The sequence below is a fragment of the Scyliorhinus torazame genome, chromosome 7 (genome assembly GCF_047496885.1).
Source record: "Scyliorhinus torazame isolate Kashiwa2021f chromosome 7, sScyTor2.1, whole genome shotgun sequence".
Lineage (NCBI taxonomy): Eukaryota > Metazoa > Chordata > Chondrichthyes > Carcharhiniformes > Scyliorhinidae > Scyliorhinus > Scyliorhinus torazame.
In genome coordinates this window covers 297,021,771-297,039,434 of record NC_092713.1, presented here as the reverse complement: position 1 = coordinate 297,039,434, position 17,664 = coordinate 297,021,771, and the positions used below count along the sequence as shown (strand labels likewise).

The following is a 17,664-nucleotide window of genomic DNA, read 5'->3' as shown; positions in this document are numbered from 1 at the left end:
AGGGAGAAATCATTTGCATGGGCTGGACCTGATTTGCTTAGTGGAATTATGAGATCTTGGATGTAACGAGGATATGAAGAGGTTAAATCATGTGTTACACATTATGGTCAGGAAGTGAGAAAATGTTCTGGCAGAGAATGTGACTGTACATTGGCCTAGACTGTTGGACTGGGACGTCCCATATTTTGTCGTGTTCGAAAAGCCTTGTTTGTGCGTGTTTAGGTATTAAGAATTGCTACCCACGGAGTTGATGGAACTGTGAGCTGGTAGCGGGCCAGTGACAGGAACAGGGCAACAGGGGCTCTGGTGAACTATGGGACTGACGGTGTACCTCCTTGATGAATGAGATTAAAGGATTGTGTAATGGACAGAGGAGAGATGAATTCAATGCCAAATCACAGACAAAAAGAGAAATAAAGAGAGTGAAGTAAAGATTGGATTCGGAGGCAGAGGTAAGAGGAAGAGAAGGGGAAAAAATAAGAAAAAAAAGAATGCTTATATTTGTAATTTTTAATAATTCCCAACAGCAATTTAGAACCTAGGGAAATAAGGCACCACACTTAGTTACTTTTCCTTTCTGGTTAAAGGAAGTTGTTTAGCAAGAATAAAACCAGGAGCTATGGGTGGGATTCTCTGCTTGCCGACGACAAAATTTCGAAATGCGATTGGGCGGAGAATTGCCTCCGATGCCAAAACCGCGGTAGGCGCCTGTTTGACACCAAATCGGCATGCTTCGGTACCCCACAAATGGTGTAAATGCGTCACACGCCATGCGGGGTTAAAGTACACTCGGCATATCAATAGCAGGCCTGACACCCTATTCTCTGGGTCTCTGAGATACACCGCCTCAAATGGGGCGAGTTTCCGACAGCGTGGTTCACTTGTGCTCTCAAAAGTCGTAAACCTGGCATCATGGCTACTGAGCGAGAGAGAGAGGAGGTAGGAAATGGCGTGGTGTGACTGTGGGCTGCCTGGATATCGGCATGCTGGCTGGGGTGGCCAGGGCCTGTGGAACGCCCGGGAGGGGGGGACAAGCTGAGCAGCCTGGGTAACGCCCCAGGGGACTGGGGCGGTGCCCAAGCAAAGGTAACCATCACGGTGGCCATCTTGCTTGCACGCACTGACCACCCACCTCTGCCTTTGGCTCTACACAGTAACACCGGCCGTAAGTGTGCATCCACCCCCGCACCCCACACACCCGCCACAGCACTATCCGCCCACCCCCCCCACCCCGGCCCTAAACACTCCTCCCAACTGGCCGCCACTCACCAGGGACCACTCAAGCAACACCCACGGCAGCCCCCAGTGAGGGCAGTGCCAGCAAACGGTACCCCTGGTAGCCGGGGCAGGCACCAGGACCGGGGGCACCGATGGTGCCAGATACCTACAGGGCAGGGGTGATAGGGTGAGGGGGGGGCATGCGGGGGTGGAGCCAGCACTGCCAACCGGGCCACCGTGTAGCCCATGGAACCCAGTTTGGCACAGGAGTATGATCCATGCCAACATGTTGACCATCCACCCCCTGCAGACACTGACGTTTGGTTTTCAACCAGCAATGCTGGCTGCCATGGCGATGGTCGCAGCTCTGCAAAATGCTTTGCGGCTGTGTGAGTGGGGGGGGCGCCCGGAGAGGAGGGGGAAGTTACAGCAGCGGAGTGGGCAGCAGTAGTGAGGCCAGAGCAGAATGGCCAGCAGTGGACCGGGCTGCAGGGGAACGGGATGCAGAGGGGCAGGTGGCGGCTGCACATGCTGGAGGGCCGGCTGCCCAACAGGCTGAGGAGGAGGAGGTGCCAACGAGGTGCTGCATGAGGCCTCGTGCGTACTGGCATTGCCTGTCATTCGAAGACCTGCTGGACGGGCGTGCCATCGGACAATCCAGCTGAGCAGAGAGACAGTGTGACATATCTTCCAGATGATGGCATACTTGGCACTATGCGGGTATGGGGGTGGATACCCGCACCCGGTGACTGTCAAGGTGATGGTCGCCCTGAACGTCTACGCGATGGGGTCCTTCCAGCCGCCGAGTTGGGACCTGTCCAGGATCTCAAAGACCTCGGCGCGCAGATGCATCTGTGCTGCCACGGAGGCCCCATATGCCCAGGCGCCTCAATACATCCAGTTCCATGTGGACCGAGCCCACCAGGATGCCCAGGCAGCAGGGTTCGGGTCCTAGTCGGGTGCTGGATGCCACGGGTCCTAGGGGCGATAGGCAGGATGCATGTCGCCCCACAGGTACCTGCGTATAACAGGTCGCTCTACACTAACTGAAGGGGGTACCACTCGATAAACATCCAGCGCATCGTATACCTCTGTGCCCGATACCCGGGCAGTGTGCACGGTCCCTTCATCCTGGCACACTCAGTTATTCCTGACATGTTCGAGGGGCAACCCCCCGGCTGAGCGGTTGGCTCCTGGATGATGGAGGTTACCCGCTGCGGCAGTGGCTGACGATACCTATCCGGAAGCCACAGACTGACGCCGGGACCCGCTACAACGACCCCCATACAGCACCAGGACTGTGATCGAGCAGTGCTTCGGCATCCTGAAGATGCACTTCAAGTGCCTGGAACACTCTGGAGGGGCCCTTCAGTATGATCCTGGGCCTCGACCACTGCATGCACAGAATGCCCCAGGCCTTGGACAAGCTGATCCATAGCCTGAACCATTGCCCAAAACCCTTCACCCGGACTCCACCCATACGGTGTCGGCCTGGGTGGCACACGTCATTGACACCACCCCCTGTGCCTGCAAGTGCTGCATGCCCGCCATCATCACCTCTTGTGGTCCTTGGGTCTCTGACTGCATCTGAACTGTGGCTGGGACTGGATGTTCCAGAAGCCCGGGACTCACCTGGACGGCAGCTGGTTCCTGGGGCCGGGCTGCCCTCCAACTGTCTGCCCCCTCGGCTGCTCCTGCCTCCACCTACTGTACCGGATGCGATGTGTGGTGCGCACCAGATAGTGTCCCAGGAGCCTCCTCACTAATGTGCCCAACCGAGGTGATGGTCTCTGGGATGGTGGAGGGTGTCGGAGACAGCTGTGATGAAAGTCCGTGTCCTCCTCTGACCCGAACTCCGGGATATCCTGAGTCTCGGCAGAGAGCTGGTATTTGTGCTGCTCTCCCAATCAGTGCTCTGCTGTCTGGAGAGCACTGACTCTGGCACTGGCTGGGGGCGGGGGGCTCCAGATGGACCGGCCCCATCTCCGGCAGGTCCTGTAAGACACAAGACAACATGTATGATAAGACAGTGGGCCGGGTAGAGCGTGGATGGCGTGGGTTGGGGGGGCGTGGGGGGGGGGGGGGGGGGGTGAGGGTGCGGGGGGTGAGGGGATGGGGGTGGAGGGGTTGCGGGGGGAGAGGGAGGCGAGGCTGCGTGGGGTGAGGGAGGTGAGGGTGCGGGGTTTGAGGGGATGGGGTTGCGGGGGGTCAGAAGAGTAGGGTATGGGCGGGTGGGGGTTTGTGGGGTGAGGGGGTGGGCGAGTGTGGGATGGATGGGTGAGGGGGATGGTGACATGTGTCATGGGGATACGCAACTAAGCAGGGTCTCATTCCTTTCCCACTGCTGAACTCTGCCTCGGCAACCTTCCTTTTCTCTGGGCTGCTGACCATGTCCAGTGCCCCATGCTCAGGCATGGTGAGGGTGGTTCCCCTTCAGTCTTCTGCTTCTCCCGGCGGTTGTGCGTGGCCTTCCCTTGGACACACACACACAAATGGCACAACCACTAGATGTCCTGACGAAGGCAGCCCTGGGGTTGGGTAGATGGTGGTCTCAATGGTCGGGGAGCCCGGCTGTGGCGGATGACATAGGTGCTGGCATGTGGGGCAGGGTGGGGGTTCAACCATCCCCCAGGGAGAAGGGGGCGGGTTGCAGGTTTGTGAGGGGGGTGCGGGGTTAGTGACAGGGGCATGGAGCAGCCAACTCACCCTGGAGGCCCTGAGGAGGTCGTGGAGTTTCTTCCGGCACTGCATGCCAGTCCGGACAACATTGCCCACGGCGCTGACCGCCTCTGGCATGGCGAACAGCGGTGCCTGGCGGCCTTCCTCCAGGCAGGGGTAAAGGGTCATACTTGTCGTATGAGGAACGGTTGAGGACTCGGGTCTGTACTCGTTGGAGTTTAGAAGGATGAGGGGGGATCTTATTGAAACTTACAGGATACTGCGAGGCCTGGATAGAGTGGACGTGGAGAGGATGTTTCCACTTGTAGGAAAAACTAGAACCAGAGGACAGCATCTCAGACTAAAGAGACGATCCATTAAAACAGAGATGAGGAGGAATTATTTCAGCCAGAGGGTGTTGAATCTGTGGAACTCTTTGCTACAGAAGGCTGTGGAGGCCAAATCATTGAGTGTCTTTAAGACAGAGATAGATAGGTTCTTGATTAATAAGGGGATCAGGGGTTATGGGGAGAAGGCAGGAGAATGGGGATGAGAAAATATCAGCCATGATTGAATGGCGGAGCAGACTCGATGGGCCGAGTGGCCTAATTCTGCTCCTATATCTAATGGTCTTATGGCCTTTCCTCCATGGCGTCCATTAGGGTGTCCAACTCAGCATGCCTGAGCTGTGGCGCTGCTCTCCTACCAGCCACCTTGTTGGCTGGGACCGTGTGTGCGGCTGCGACGTGTGAGCCTCATGTGCGGCAATCATGGACCCGGTGAGTCCGGTACCATTTTGCACGGATTTGATTGTGTTGCACGTGGTGATGGTACTAGCCTATTTAAAGTAGCTGAATCGGTGCAGCTGGTGTGCCATTTTTCCTGTCGTTAAACGCCACTGTTTCCACGCCGACTTCGGCAGTTAGTCTCAGAATCGGAGAATCCAACCCTATGTTCTACTGCCGGAGCTGAATTGCAGGGGCCTCTTTAATTAGGGGACCTCTGGGAGGCACCGTGGGGGCCAGTCTGTTGAATGGAGGGGGAGGGGTGTGGGCAGGTCTTATATTGTGGGGAGGGAAGGTGGCCCTCTTTTGGGCTTTAGGAACAACTCGCATAAAGAGGTTCACCTTGGTCCACCGCGAGGTTCATGGCACCAGGTGCACCTTTGTCAGGCCCAGCACCAATTTACATCAACGTGATTCCCGACCCAGAGGACCAGAGAATTGAATCACAAGGGCCAAAGAATACGGTGCCCGGCCCATTAATAAGATAGAAATAAGATAGCAAATGGCACATTTTCATCCTTCCATTGGTGTGGTGCACGAACCTCGATCTCGATGCGAGAGGGGAACCGGTGCTTCCTATTTTTTCCCTGCCGTTGGATTCTGTGTCGCACGGGGAACTCCACTACCGGCGGCGGGGAGCAGAAGCTCCAGCCATAGGTTTTTAGATAGCACATTTAATGTCATGTAATACAATCTCCTAAAGTGCTTCAAAGGAGGGTAATAGAGCAAATGTTGAGACACTGCACCATCTGCTGTATTTCTGCCCATTTCACCATTTTATTTCAATCATTTTAAAAACTTTCCTCATCGTGATATTGTATCATTTAAAAACTGTATGCTGTATAATGCTGCTCCCAATACTCAAGTCTGGGTTGTTCATAATAGACAAAACCAAGAAAAAAAAAAATGAACCTTTGGGAACACCACTACAAATCACCTTCCAGATTGATAACAGCATACACCATGACCCTCTGCTTCCTGTCACTGAGCCAATTTTGAATCAACACTGCCATTTTTCCCTTTCCATCTTCTTATTGAGCCTCCAATGTGACATTGTGCAGAAGTCTTTGAAATCCATTGAAAATGGGTGCGATTTAATGGCCGCATTGCGCTTAAGCAAGCGCGACGAGGCTGTTAAATCGTGGAAGAGGCCAAAAGCGAGAACCGCGCCAGGCGGCGATCTGTTTGCGATCTAACCGGCACCCTCCCATTGGTGAAATCAGGATCCGACCGTAGCATGATGAGAAACTAATAATCACCACTTAAGACCAAACTTCACACAATTACCTGGAGTGACCCCCTATCTAACCCCTAGTGAGCAGGGCCCCCCGCTGTGGCCAGGCGTGCATGTGCAGGAGGTGTCGGATGGCAGGGGTTGTGGGGGAGGGGCATAGTGATGGGGGACATGGAGGGTCCAGGGGAGGACGGCACCACTGGTTGTCAATCTCACACCCTCTCAATTCCTTACAGATATTACACGGAATGGACGATATCTTGGATCCCGCGGAAGCTGCCCTCGTGATGCTGCTGGCAGGCCAGGTGGCCAGATGCCGGAGAAGGCAGAGACAGCAACATGGACAGAGGCTCGAGGCAGTGGCCCATGTGCAGGTCCCCGCCCCACACCCTGCAGACTTGCCCACCCAACAGGCCAGGGAGGGGCCCAGAGGGGAGGCCCGTGACAGACCAAGGTGCACAAGCGTCGCTGGTCTTTTGAACAGGTGACGGACAGCATGTACCGCAGGAGGCTCCACCTCAACAAGAGGACGGTGCGACACCAGTCCCATGTCCTTGCAGACTTGACACCAGGTGGATGAGGAGGGTGCCCGCTCCCAGTGGCCGCCAAGGATCATTCCAGGTCTTGAGCGGAGACTTGTGCAGCATCTCACCAGCTACAGCCCACAAGTGCATCCATGAGGTCAGGGATGCCCTGTTTGCCCTGGCAGCAAACTACATAAACCTTTACATAGAGAGGCCCAAAAACATGCCCGGACAGCAGGATTCTCCGCCATCAATGGGATGCCAATAGATCGCACGAATGTCGCTTGCACTCACCGGGCCGTCAGGGAGTGCCCTGCATGAACAGGAAGGGGTTCCACTACCTGAACATCCAGCTCGTGTGCAACCACCAGATAAAGATCATGCAGGGAGAGTGCATGACAGCTGCACCCTGGGGCAGTCGTATATCGCCGGTCTATTTGAGGACCCCAGGATGGCTCTTGGGGGATAAGGGGTAATCGCTGAGGTTTTGGCTAATAACGTCAGTAATGAGGCCAGTTTCCAAATTGGAGACCGATACAACGAGGACCATGCAGCCACCAGCTCTGTCATTCAACGGTGCTGCTGGCAGGCGAGGCAGCCAGATGCCAGAGAAGGTGGCGACAGCTACATCAAGATGAGATTCCGATGCCTCGACCGCTCTGGTGGTACACTGCACTACGCACCCCAGAGGGTTGTTAACTTTGTGGTGGTCTGCCGGTGGGGGCCAGTTTAGCTCAGTGGTTTGTGATGCAGAGCAAGGCTAGCTATGTGGGTTTAGTTCACGTACAGGCTGAGGTTATTCAAAGGCTCTGCCTTCTCAACTTTGCCCCTCGCCTGTGGTTTGGCGATCCTCAGGTTAAACTACCAACAGTCAGCTCACCCTCTCAAACGGGAAAGCAACCTATGGTCACCTGGGACTATGGTGACCTTCCGTTTACCTGGTCTGCTGTATCCTCCACAACCTGGCACAACAGCAAGGCGACGTGCTGGAATTGGAGGGGGAGGACGATTTGGCCAAATCCAATCATGAGGACGAGGAGACACCAGACCAGGAGGGGCTGGATGATGAGCTGGGGGAGGACCACTCGGAGAATGGAGGACTGGTGGTAGCGGCGAGAGTGCGGCAAGCCCGGAGAGCCAGGGAGGCCCTCATCCTTGGCTGCTTCACATAGGACATGGCCTCATCCGTCAATCCCTCTCTCCCCACCACAACCCACTTCCTGCCCGCCCCCACCCCCATCACTCAGTCTTCCCCCTGACCCCCATTCTCGATCCCTTTCACCCTTCCCTCCCCCCACCCGGGGGGGCGGAAGAGGCATTCAAGGCCTCCATGGGATTGGTGCTCAGACTGCATTGCAGAAGAAAGCGCCGGAGGCGTCATATTGATTGAGGCCAATGATATTTAATAATATACACGTGTCCCCAATCTCCCAATGGGGTCACCCCTTCCTGCCACACAGTGCACCCTTCATCCCCTACCCCCTCTCCCCCCCAGTGCCCTCTTGGTGATCATTGACCTGCCTAGTATTCCGTGCTCTACCGCTGCGTTTAGCTATGCCCCAGGATGCACATCAGAGGTGGAGGCAGCATGCTGCCTACCGCATACCATGGCCTGGCTCTGGGCCGGGGGACTCCGGCGCCCTTGTCGGTGGTACATGCGCTGCTGTGCCAGCCTGGCACCATGTGCCAGACTGTTCCGGGCGCTGACCCTGAGACACGCCGTCGTCAGGGGGGTGGGTCTCGGGGTACTGGTGACCACCATTGCCGCTCCATAGGATGGGTCCGATTGGTACCCAGTGCCCCATCTTCCTAATCAGTGCCCAAGGGCCCTGGGGGTTACCTAAGGATGGAAGGGCAACTGGATTGAGGAACAGCTGCCCCAGCGCCATCTGGCTCTGCCAGCCCTGGAGGCTCCCCAATGTCTGCAGCACATGTTGACGCCCTCAGCAATGCTCCTCAGTGACTGGGACATGCTCTGGAGCACCCTGACAATGCCCATTGCAACTGGGACATGTTCCACAGCGCTGACGCTATGCCCACCTGAGACTGGGAGATGTCCCACAGTGCTTCAGCTATGCCCACACGGGACTGGGAGACTTCGCCCAGCGACTGGGATGTGCTTTGGAGGGCTTCAGCAATGCTGATCTGAGACTGGACATGCCCCGCAATGCCTCATCATGGTCCACCTGGTTCTGAGTCACGTCCCTGATGCACTATCAATTACCACAAAGACGAGATTAGTGGAACAATCGAGGCTTTATTGAGCAAGATGTTGTGCCTCCTGTAGCTGGAACCAGAATGGCTGCAGCACAGAAGAGTACACACATTTACACACCGCCTACTGGGTGGAGCCAGCAGGCAGGGATTTACCCTTGTACCTCTAATATACGGGCAGTGCCGTAATACATATAATATGCCACTAGTGGTGACTACCACATTCACCCCCTGTTAAAAAATGAGTCTGGCGGGGGGGGGGTGGAAACATTACAAGTTAAGTCTGTCTGGGGCCTTGACCCTCCTCCGCAATCACCTCAGTCCTGGTGGTGATGTCGCCGACGTGGTCACCTGCGACTCCGGGAACGTGCTGTCCTCGTCTTCGTCACCCCTGAGTGCAACCAGTGGGAGGACGGATCCTGCTGGGGTGGGGGCTGCGGTGAGGTTCACTGGAGGGAGGGTGAGTGGCGCAGGGGTGAATGAGGCAACTGGGGGGGGGGGGGGCGGTGTCAGGTTGGGGGTCGTGGGTGGGGATCCCGCGGGTGCCAGGTCCCGGAGGGAGACTGTGTCCTGGCGCCCATCGTGGTGTGCCATGTAGGCGTACTGCGGGTTTGCATGTAAAAGGTGGACTCTTTCGACCAAAGGGTCCGACTTATGGGTTCGCACATGCTTCTGGAGGAGGACGGGTCCAGGAACTGTCAGCCATGTTGGGAGCGAGACCCCGGAGGTGGACTTCCTGGGGAAGGCAAACACACGTTCGTGGGGAGTCTCGTTAGTCGCGCTGCAGCGGAGCGAACAGATGGAGTGGAGCGTGTCAGGGAGGACCTCCTGCCAGCGGGATACCGGGAGATTTTTAGACCGCAGGCCCAGCAGGACGGCCTTCCAGACCGTCCCGTTCTCCCTCTCCACCTGCTCGTTTCCCCAGGGGTTGTAGCTAATTGTCCTGCTGGATGCGATGCCCTTGCTGAGCAGGAACTGACGCAGCTCATCACTCATGAAGGAGGATCCACGATTACTGTGGATGTAGGTGGCGAAACCAAACAGAGTGAAGATGCTGTGCAGGGCTTTGATTCCTGTGGCAGAAGTCATATCGGGGCATGGAATGGCGAAAGGGAACCGGGAGTATTCATCAATCACATTCAAGAAATACGTGTTGCGGTCGGTGGAGGGGAGGGGCCCTTTGAAGTCCACGCTGAGGCTTTCAAAGGGGCGGGAGGCCTTCACCAGGTGCACTCTATCTGGCCGGTAGAAGTGCGGCTTGCACTCCGCGCAGACTTGGCAGTCTCTGGTGACGGTCCTGACCTCCTCAATGGAGTAGGGCAGTTTGCAGGCCTTGATGAAATGGAAGAACCGGGTGACCCCCAGGTGGCAGAGGTCATAGTGGTGGGCCCGGAGTCGGTCCACTTGTGTGCTGGCACATGTACCGTGGGATAGGGCATCAAGGGGCTCGTTGAGCTTCCCTGGGCGATACAAAATCTCATAATTATAGGTGGAGAGCTCGATCCTCCACCTCAAGATCTTGTCATTTTTGATCTTGCCCCGCTGTGTATTATTAAACATAAAGGCAACCGACCATTGGTCAGTGAGGAGAGTGAATCTCCTGCCAGCCAGGTAATGCCTCCAATGTCGCACAGCTTCCACAATGGCTTGCTCCTCCTTTTCGGCAGAGGAGTGCCGAATGTCGGAGGCATGGAGGGTGCGGGAAAAGAAGGCCACGGGCCTGCCCGCCTGGTTGAGGGTGGCGGTCAGAGCTACATCCGATGCATCGCTCTCCACCTGAAAGGGGAGGGACTCGTCGACCGTGTGCATCGTGGCCTTGGCGATGTCTGCCTTGATGTGGTTGAAGGCCTGGCGGGACTCAGCCACCAGGGGGAAAACTGTGGACTGAATGAGTGGGCGGGCCTTGTCTGCATAATTAGGGACCCACTGGGCGTAATAGGAGAAAAACCCCAGGCATCGTTTCAGGGCCTTGGGGCAGTGGGGGAGAGGGAGTTCCAGCACGCCCCAGAGTTGGGGCGCATGTGGTCGGGGTCGGGCCCTGGGACTCCATTTTCGACGACATAGCCAAGGGTGGCTAAGCGGTTGGTGCGGAACACGCATTTTTCCTTATTGTATGTGAGATTAAGGAGTTTGGTGGTCTGGAGGACTTTTTGGAGGTTTGCGTCGTGGTCCTGCTGATCGTGGCCGCAGATGGTGACGTTATCTAGGTACGGGAAGGTGACCCGCAGTCCGTACCGGTCAACCATTCGGTCCATCTCTCGCTGGAAGACCGAGACCCCATTAATGACACCGAAGGGAACCCTAAGGAAGTGATAGAGGCAGCCATCTGCTTTGAACGCAGTGTATTGGCGGTCCTCTGGGCGGATGTAGAGCTGGTGGTAGGCGGACTTCAAGTCCACCGTGGAAAAGATACAATACTGGGCAATCTGATTGACCATGTCAGATATGCGTGGGAGGGGGTACGCGTCGAGCTGCGTGTACTGATTGATGGTCTGACTGGAGTCAATGACCATCCTGTGCTTCTCCCCAGTCTTCACTACCGCCACTTGAGCTCTCCTGGGGCTGTTGCTGGCCTCAATGACCCCTTCCCGCAGAAGGCGTAGGACCTCCGACCTGATGAAGGTCCTGTCCTGGGCACTGTACCGTCTGGTCCTGGTGGCGACGGGTTTGCAATCCAGGGTGAGGTTCGCAAACAGGGAAGGTGGATCGACCTTAAGGGTCGTGAGTCCGCAGACGGTGAGGGGGGGTAGGAGTCTGCCGAATTTTAAGGTTAGGCTTTGGAGGTGGCACTGAAAACCAGGCTGAGTAACAGGGCAGCGCAGAGGTGGGGGAGGACGTAGAGCCGGACGTTGCTGAACTCTACGCCTTGGACGGTGAGGGTCGTGATGCAGTACTCCGGATTTCCACAGAATGGGATCCGGAGGCCAGGGAGATTTTCTGGGTGACGGGGTGTACCGTAGGGAGCAGCGCCTTACTGTAGTGGGGTGGATGAAGGTCTCTGTGCTCCCGGAGTCAAAAAGGCAGGTCGTCTCGTGCCCATCGATCTTCACCGTCGTTGTTGCGGTCACGAGGTTGCGGGGCCGGGACTGATCCAGGGTGATAGAGGCGCGCTGCGGCAGATGCTGGGAGGTCCCGGGCTGGTCAGCGGTGGCGGAGGTAGCGGCAGGCGATGAACGGCCAGACGTGCAGGGGTCCTGAGGCGCCGTCCAAAATGGTGCCGAAGATGGCGGCGCCCATGGGGCGCACATGGCGGGCGGCATCAAAGATGAAGGTGCCCACGGGCCACACGTGTCTTGCAGTGAGGAAGATGGCAGTGCCCACGGGCCGCACGTGGCTTGCGAAGGGGAGAATGGCGGCGCCCCTAGGTCGCACGTGGGGGGTGTAGGAACGCTGGGCCTGGAAACAGCGGCGACCGACCGGGCCTGGCAAACAGAAGCGAAGTGTCCTTTATTCCCACACTCGTTGCAGGTCATGCTCCGCGCCGGGCAGCGCTGCCTGGGGTGTTTGTTTTACCCTAAAAAATAACACTTGGGCCCCGCAGAGTTGGCTGGCTGCCACACAGCGCAGGCTTGCGGTGAGCTGGAGTCGGCAGGTGGTGGGGCCCACGATGCCTACGAGGGTGCCGCGAGGTCGGGGTGCGTAGGACAGAACGTTACGGGAGGTCACTTCTGACGAGTTAGCGAGCTGCCTAGTTCCCGTAAGATCGAGTGTACCCTCTTCCAGTAGCCACTGGCGGATGTACACAGACTTCATGCCCGTGACGTAAGCGTCTCTAATTAAAAGTTCTGTGTGCTGGACTGCCGAAACCACCTGGCAGTCACAGTTCCTACCTAGGATGTGCGGGGCATGCCAGAAATCGTCCAGAGACTACCCGGGGAGTTGCTGTCTTGTGGCCAGGAGGTGCCTGGCGTATACTTGATTTACTGGTTGAAGGTAATGTCGCTTCAGGCGCTCCATCGCTTCGGAGTAGGTGGGCGCATCCCGGATGAGAGGAAAAATGTCAGGGCTCACCCGTGAATAGTGGACGTGGAGCTTCTGCGAGTCCGAGGGTTCTTCAGCGGCTGTTCTGAGATAGATTTCGAAGCAGGCTAGCCAGTGGTCAAAGGTGGACGTCGCGTTGGCTGCTTGAGGGCGCAGTTGTAGGTGATCAGGCTTGATGCGGAGATCCATCGTTTAAAAAATCTTGCTCAATAAATTGATGCACTATCAATTACCACAAAGACGAGAACAGTGGAACAATCGAGGCTTTATTGAGCAAAATGTTGTGCCTCCTGTAGCTGGAACCAGAATGGCTGCAGTAAAGAAGAGCACACACATTTATATGCCGCCTACTGGATGGAGCCAGCAGGCAGGGATTTACCCTTGTACCTCTAATATACGGGCAGTGCCATAATACTTATAATATGCCACTAGTGGTGACTACCAAAGTCCCCCAGCAGCTGGGACATGCTGTCGAGGCGCTCAGCCATGGCCATCACCGACAGAGCCACGCCTTCAACACTTCCACTCATGCTGCCAACATCATGCACCAGGCTTTCCACTGTGGACGTCGCCCTAGCGATGTTGGCCTTGGTGCCACACATTTCCAGTGCCATCTCCTGCACCCGTAGCCTCTGGGACCTCTCCAATCGGCAATGGACCTGCTGAACGGTCGCTAACATCCCCCTCTGAATATCATGGCCACTCCCTAGCGACTGCAACAGCTCCAGGTAAATCTTTAGAGTACTCAATTCATTTTTTCCAATTAAGGGGCAATTCAGCGTGGCCAATCCACCTACACTGCATATCTTTGGGTTGTGGGGGCGAAACTCACGCAAACACGGGGAGAATGTGCAAACTCCACATGGACAGTGACCCAGAGCCGGGATTGAACCTGGGACCCCAGCGTTGAGAGGCTGCAGTTTTAACCACTGCGCCACCGTGCTGCCCCAGGGGGTGGGGGGGGGGGGGGAGGTGAGGAACTCTGATGTCCGGCGCACCGACACCTGTCTGGGCCTTCTCCCATCTGTCGTGGGCCAACTTCTCCTGCAGGGACGCAGAGGGGCATCGTTAGTTTCACGCATCGTTCATCACAGGGGTGGGGGAGGGTTGGTCGGGGTGTTGCAGCCAGGGTGGGGGATAGGCCGTATGCGAGGTAGGCTGAATTGGGGGGCCGGGAATGTGCAGTATAGGGGGTGTATGGGGGATGTGGTTTGGAGAGTATGCAGGATTGGATGGGGAGTATGGGGGGATGGGCTGTATGGAGAGGGGCAGCATGGGCGGCACTGCTGGACATGGGTGGGCAGGGACATGGTACAGTGGTGGACGGGCGCAGGCCAGGCTCATTCCCCACCCCCAGGTGCCAGGCCACCCCGGTGCCAATGCACCTGTGAGGTCCGGTGGAGATTGTTCATCTTCTTACGGCACTGGATGCCGGTTCTCCTGGTGACACTTCCTGAGCTGCCAGTTGCTGCCACTTCCTTCCAGGCGGCATTGACTGCCCTGTGGCTGACCCTCCGAAACCCTCACGGGAACATGGCATCCCGTTTGGACGCTACCGGGTCCAGCAATCTGCCCAGGTCGGCAACCCCATGGCTGCGAGCTGAGTGGGGTTGGCTGCGTCGGATTGGTTTAAGTGCTGTCTCCCTTGTCAGCACAGGGGTGGCGAGTGCGGTCCACAGCAAGTCAGCCAGCGATGCCATCATTTGTGGCCTGCAATGGGGCCTTTTTAAGTGAACCAATTAACGTTTTATAGCGGTGATGGCCTCGCTGGGCCGAGCATCGGAAGCTCACGGGAGTATACGAGATTATGAGGGACATGAACATGGACAGATTACATAGGGAGCAACTGTCCCACTTAGTTGATGGGTCAGTTATATGGGGACACAAGTTCAAGGTGAGGGGCAGGAGGATTGGGGGGATTTGAGGAAAGTCTTTTTTACCCAGAGGGTAGTGAGTGTGTTGTCTCACATCCTTAAAAAATTACCTGGATGAGTACTTGGCATGTCATAACATTCAAGACTTTGGACCAAGTCCTGGCAAATGGGATTAGGTACACAGGTCAGATGTCTTTCATGCATTGGTGCAGACACGATGGGCCGAAGGGCCTCTTCTGCACTGTATTATTCTGTGATCTTGTGATTCTGTCATTGAGTTCCCGCTCGCGAGCACACTTTGAAACTTTTTGGTTAAACCGCGCCCCACATCTATTGAATTCTTTAATGAGGTAAGGAAGAGGATTGATTAATCAAATTAGTCAGTGCTTACCAATAATAAATCCCTGCCTGTTTTCCTTGATTAACCCATGCCTTTCCAACTGAAAGTTTATTGTGTCCTAGATAATGGTTTCCAATAACATTCCACAACCAATGTCATGTTGGCTAACTTTTCTTTTGCCCTCACTGCTTTCTTGAATTGTGATAATGAGCAACCCTCCAGACTTCCTACACTACTCAATGACGATTGAAAGCTTGTGACAAAAATAGCCTTTGCTTTCTTTACCTATGCATTTTTCAGCAACCTACAATGCATTCCATTTATTCCCGGTAATTTACGAACTTTCACTAGTTCACTAAACGATATTGATAATCGTTTTAGTGTGTCTTCTCTGTTTATCCTAATCCTGTTAATAAATTCCTTCTCCTCTTTTAACACAGTTTTCAGAGCATCTGTTTCCTTTGTACTCATGTACTCATTTACTGCATTTGCCACATCCTTTGCCTGAACATAAAGATTTTATCTTGGATCTTTAATTGTCTCAATGTTTTTCCGAGCAAACCATTTACAACTTATGGGCTGGATTTTATGGTGTGGGCGAGAGTTCTGCTGTCATAGCCAACAGGGTGTAGTGGGTGGGAGGAAAATTTGCTTTGATGGTCAGAGAGGGGGGATGCAAAGGGTTACACGGCAGTCTTCCCACACTAGGCAGGGGCCCCTAAGTGCTGGTAAAATGCCAATCAAACTGGGAAAAGTCGCTCAATAGGACACTTTACTGACTTAAGCCACCAGTTGCCTTCCCATGCCATTTTGCCAGCGTTTCCACCTCAATAAAACTGAAAACAAAAACTGAGGTATTAAAGTTGAAGTAGATGGACACCCCAGAGAGATTAAATTAGACACAGGAGCAGGGATTTCTGTTTTGTCTGACAAGTCAAATGGCTCAAGTAAATTACATTGCAACCCTCATCTATCAAATTGCAAGGTGCTGGTGGGATGACATTGAAAATCAAATACCAACTCATGGAAAAGTTGAAGTATAAAGATAGAGGGCGGGTTTCTCCAATCCCACGGCGGGTCGGAGAATCGCCAGCGGGCCGCCCGAATCGTGCCATGCCGCCAGCGGAGAATTGGGGCCAGCTGTGGTCGGCGCAGCACCGGTCAGGGGCCGCTCTACGCAGCGGGATTCTCCAGCCCGGATGGGCCGAGCAGCCGTAAATAAAAAAAAACGAGTCTAGCCGGCGCCGTTCTAACATGCTCTGAGCCGGCGGAACCTCGGCGTTGAAGGGTCCGGGGGGTGGCCTATGGGGAGGGGGAGGGGGGGTTTTGACCCAGGGGGAGGCCTCCAATGTGGCCTGGCCCGCGATTGGGACCCACCTCAGACCTCTCTGTCTCCCAGCCTCCTTTCTTCCGCGCCGGCACCTGTACTCCTACGCCATGTTGGGACAGGGCTGGCATGGACAGCGGAGACATACGCGGAAATCGCACCGGTGGGACTGCGCATGCGTGGGTTCGTGCCGGACCCACTACGCATGCGCGCATTCCCCGGTGCCCATTCCATGGCCGGATCAGTAGCTGGAACGGCGTGAACCGCTCCAGCGCCCTGCTGGCCCCCTGTAGGGGCCAGAATTGCTGATCCTGGGGCCGTGCTCGACGGCGTTTCTGACGGCGTCAACATTTAGCCTCAGGATAAGAGAATCCGACCCAGAGTGACCATCGACCTCTCTGTATCATTTAAAATCAAGAATGCTCTCTACTGAGCAAAAGGCAGGCTTAAAATTCAAGCTAATCTATGAAGTGGGTGAAGTTGCTGATGAGCATTACAGCAGCACATTCAGGAATTAATTTCCAAACTCACTTACAGGTCGAGGGAAATTGAAGACCAAGTAGCATCTCACCCTATGAAGTGATGCAAAACCAAGTTACCTCTTTGCACTGAGGAAAGTCCCTATTCCATGTCAAGGGTGAAATTAAGAAAATGCAACAGCAAGGGGTTATCTCCCTGGTCACCATGCCAACGAAATGGTGTTCAGAAATGGTTGTGGTCCCAAATCCAAACAGCTCCATAAAATGTTGTGTGGATTTAACGCAACAAAACAGGCCAATGGAACATGGCAGCACGGTAGCATTGTGGATAGCACAATTGCTTCACAGCTCCAGGGTCCCAGGTTCGATTCCAGCTTGGGCCACTGTCTGTGCGGAGTCTGCACATCCTCCCCGTGTGTGCGTGGGTTTCCTCCGGGTGCTCCGGTTTCCTCCCACAGTCCAAAGATGTGCAGGTTAGGTGGATTGGCCATGATAAATTGCCCTTAGTGTCCAAAATTGCCCTTCGTGTTGGGTGGGGATACTGGGTTATGGGGATAGGGTGGAGGTGTTGACCTTGGGTAGGGTGCTCTTTCCAAGAGCCGGTGCAGACTCGATGGGCCGAATGGCCTCCTTCTGCACTGTAAATTCTATGATAATCTATGATGAGATCTACCCGATGGCCTCAGTTGATGAGAGTCTTGCCAAACTAGACAAGAGTACTCTCTTCATCAGATTGGATGGAACTGTGGATCTTAGTTGTTGCCTCTGGACAAATAACTCAGATTGCCAAAACATTTAGAAACACTTCAGTCCTTATTGTTTCAATAGATTAATATTTGGAATTGCATCTACTCCGGAAAATTTCCAGAGGCTAATGACACACTCTAGAAGGCATGGAAGGAGTAAAATGCCATATGGACCACATATTTATACAAATGGGGCTCCAGGAGGAAAGATCATGGGCGTCATTCTCCGACCCCCCCGCCGGGTCGGAGAATGGCCGTAGGCCGCCGTGAATCCCGCCCCCGCC

At 55.2% G+C, this 17,664-nt stretch overlaps 1 protein-coding gene across 1 annotated transcript in view; it reads left to right on the top strand.

Annotated features, from left to right (window-relative positions):
- Positions 1-289: 289 nt before the first annotated feature.
- LOC140427112 (exocyst complex component 1-like) overlaps positions 290-17,664 on the top strand; it is a 122,978-nt gene continuing 105,603 nt past the window's right edge. The window contains exon 1 of the mRNA XM_072512636.1: positions 290-452. The gene's annotated coding sequence lies outside the window, so the exon portion shown is untranslated. The remainder of the gene's footprint in view (positions 453-17,664) is intronic.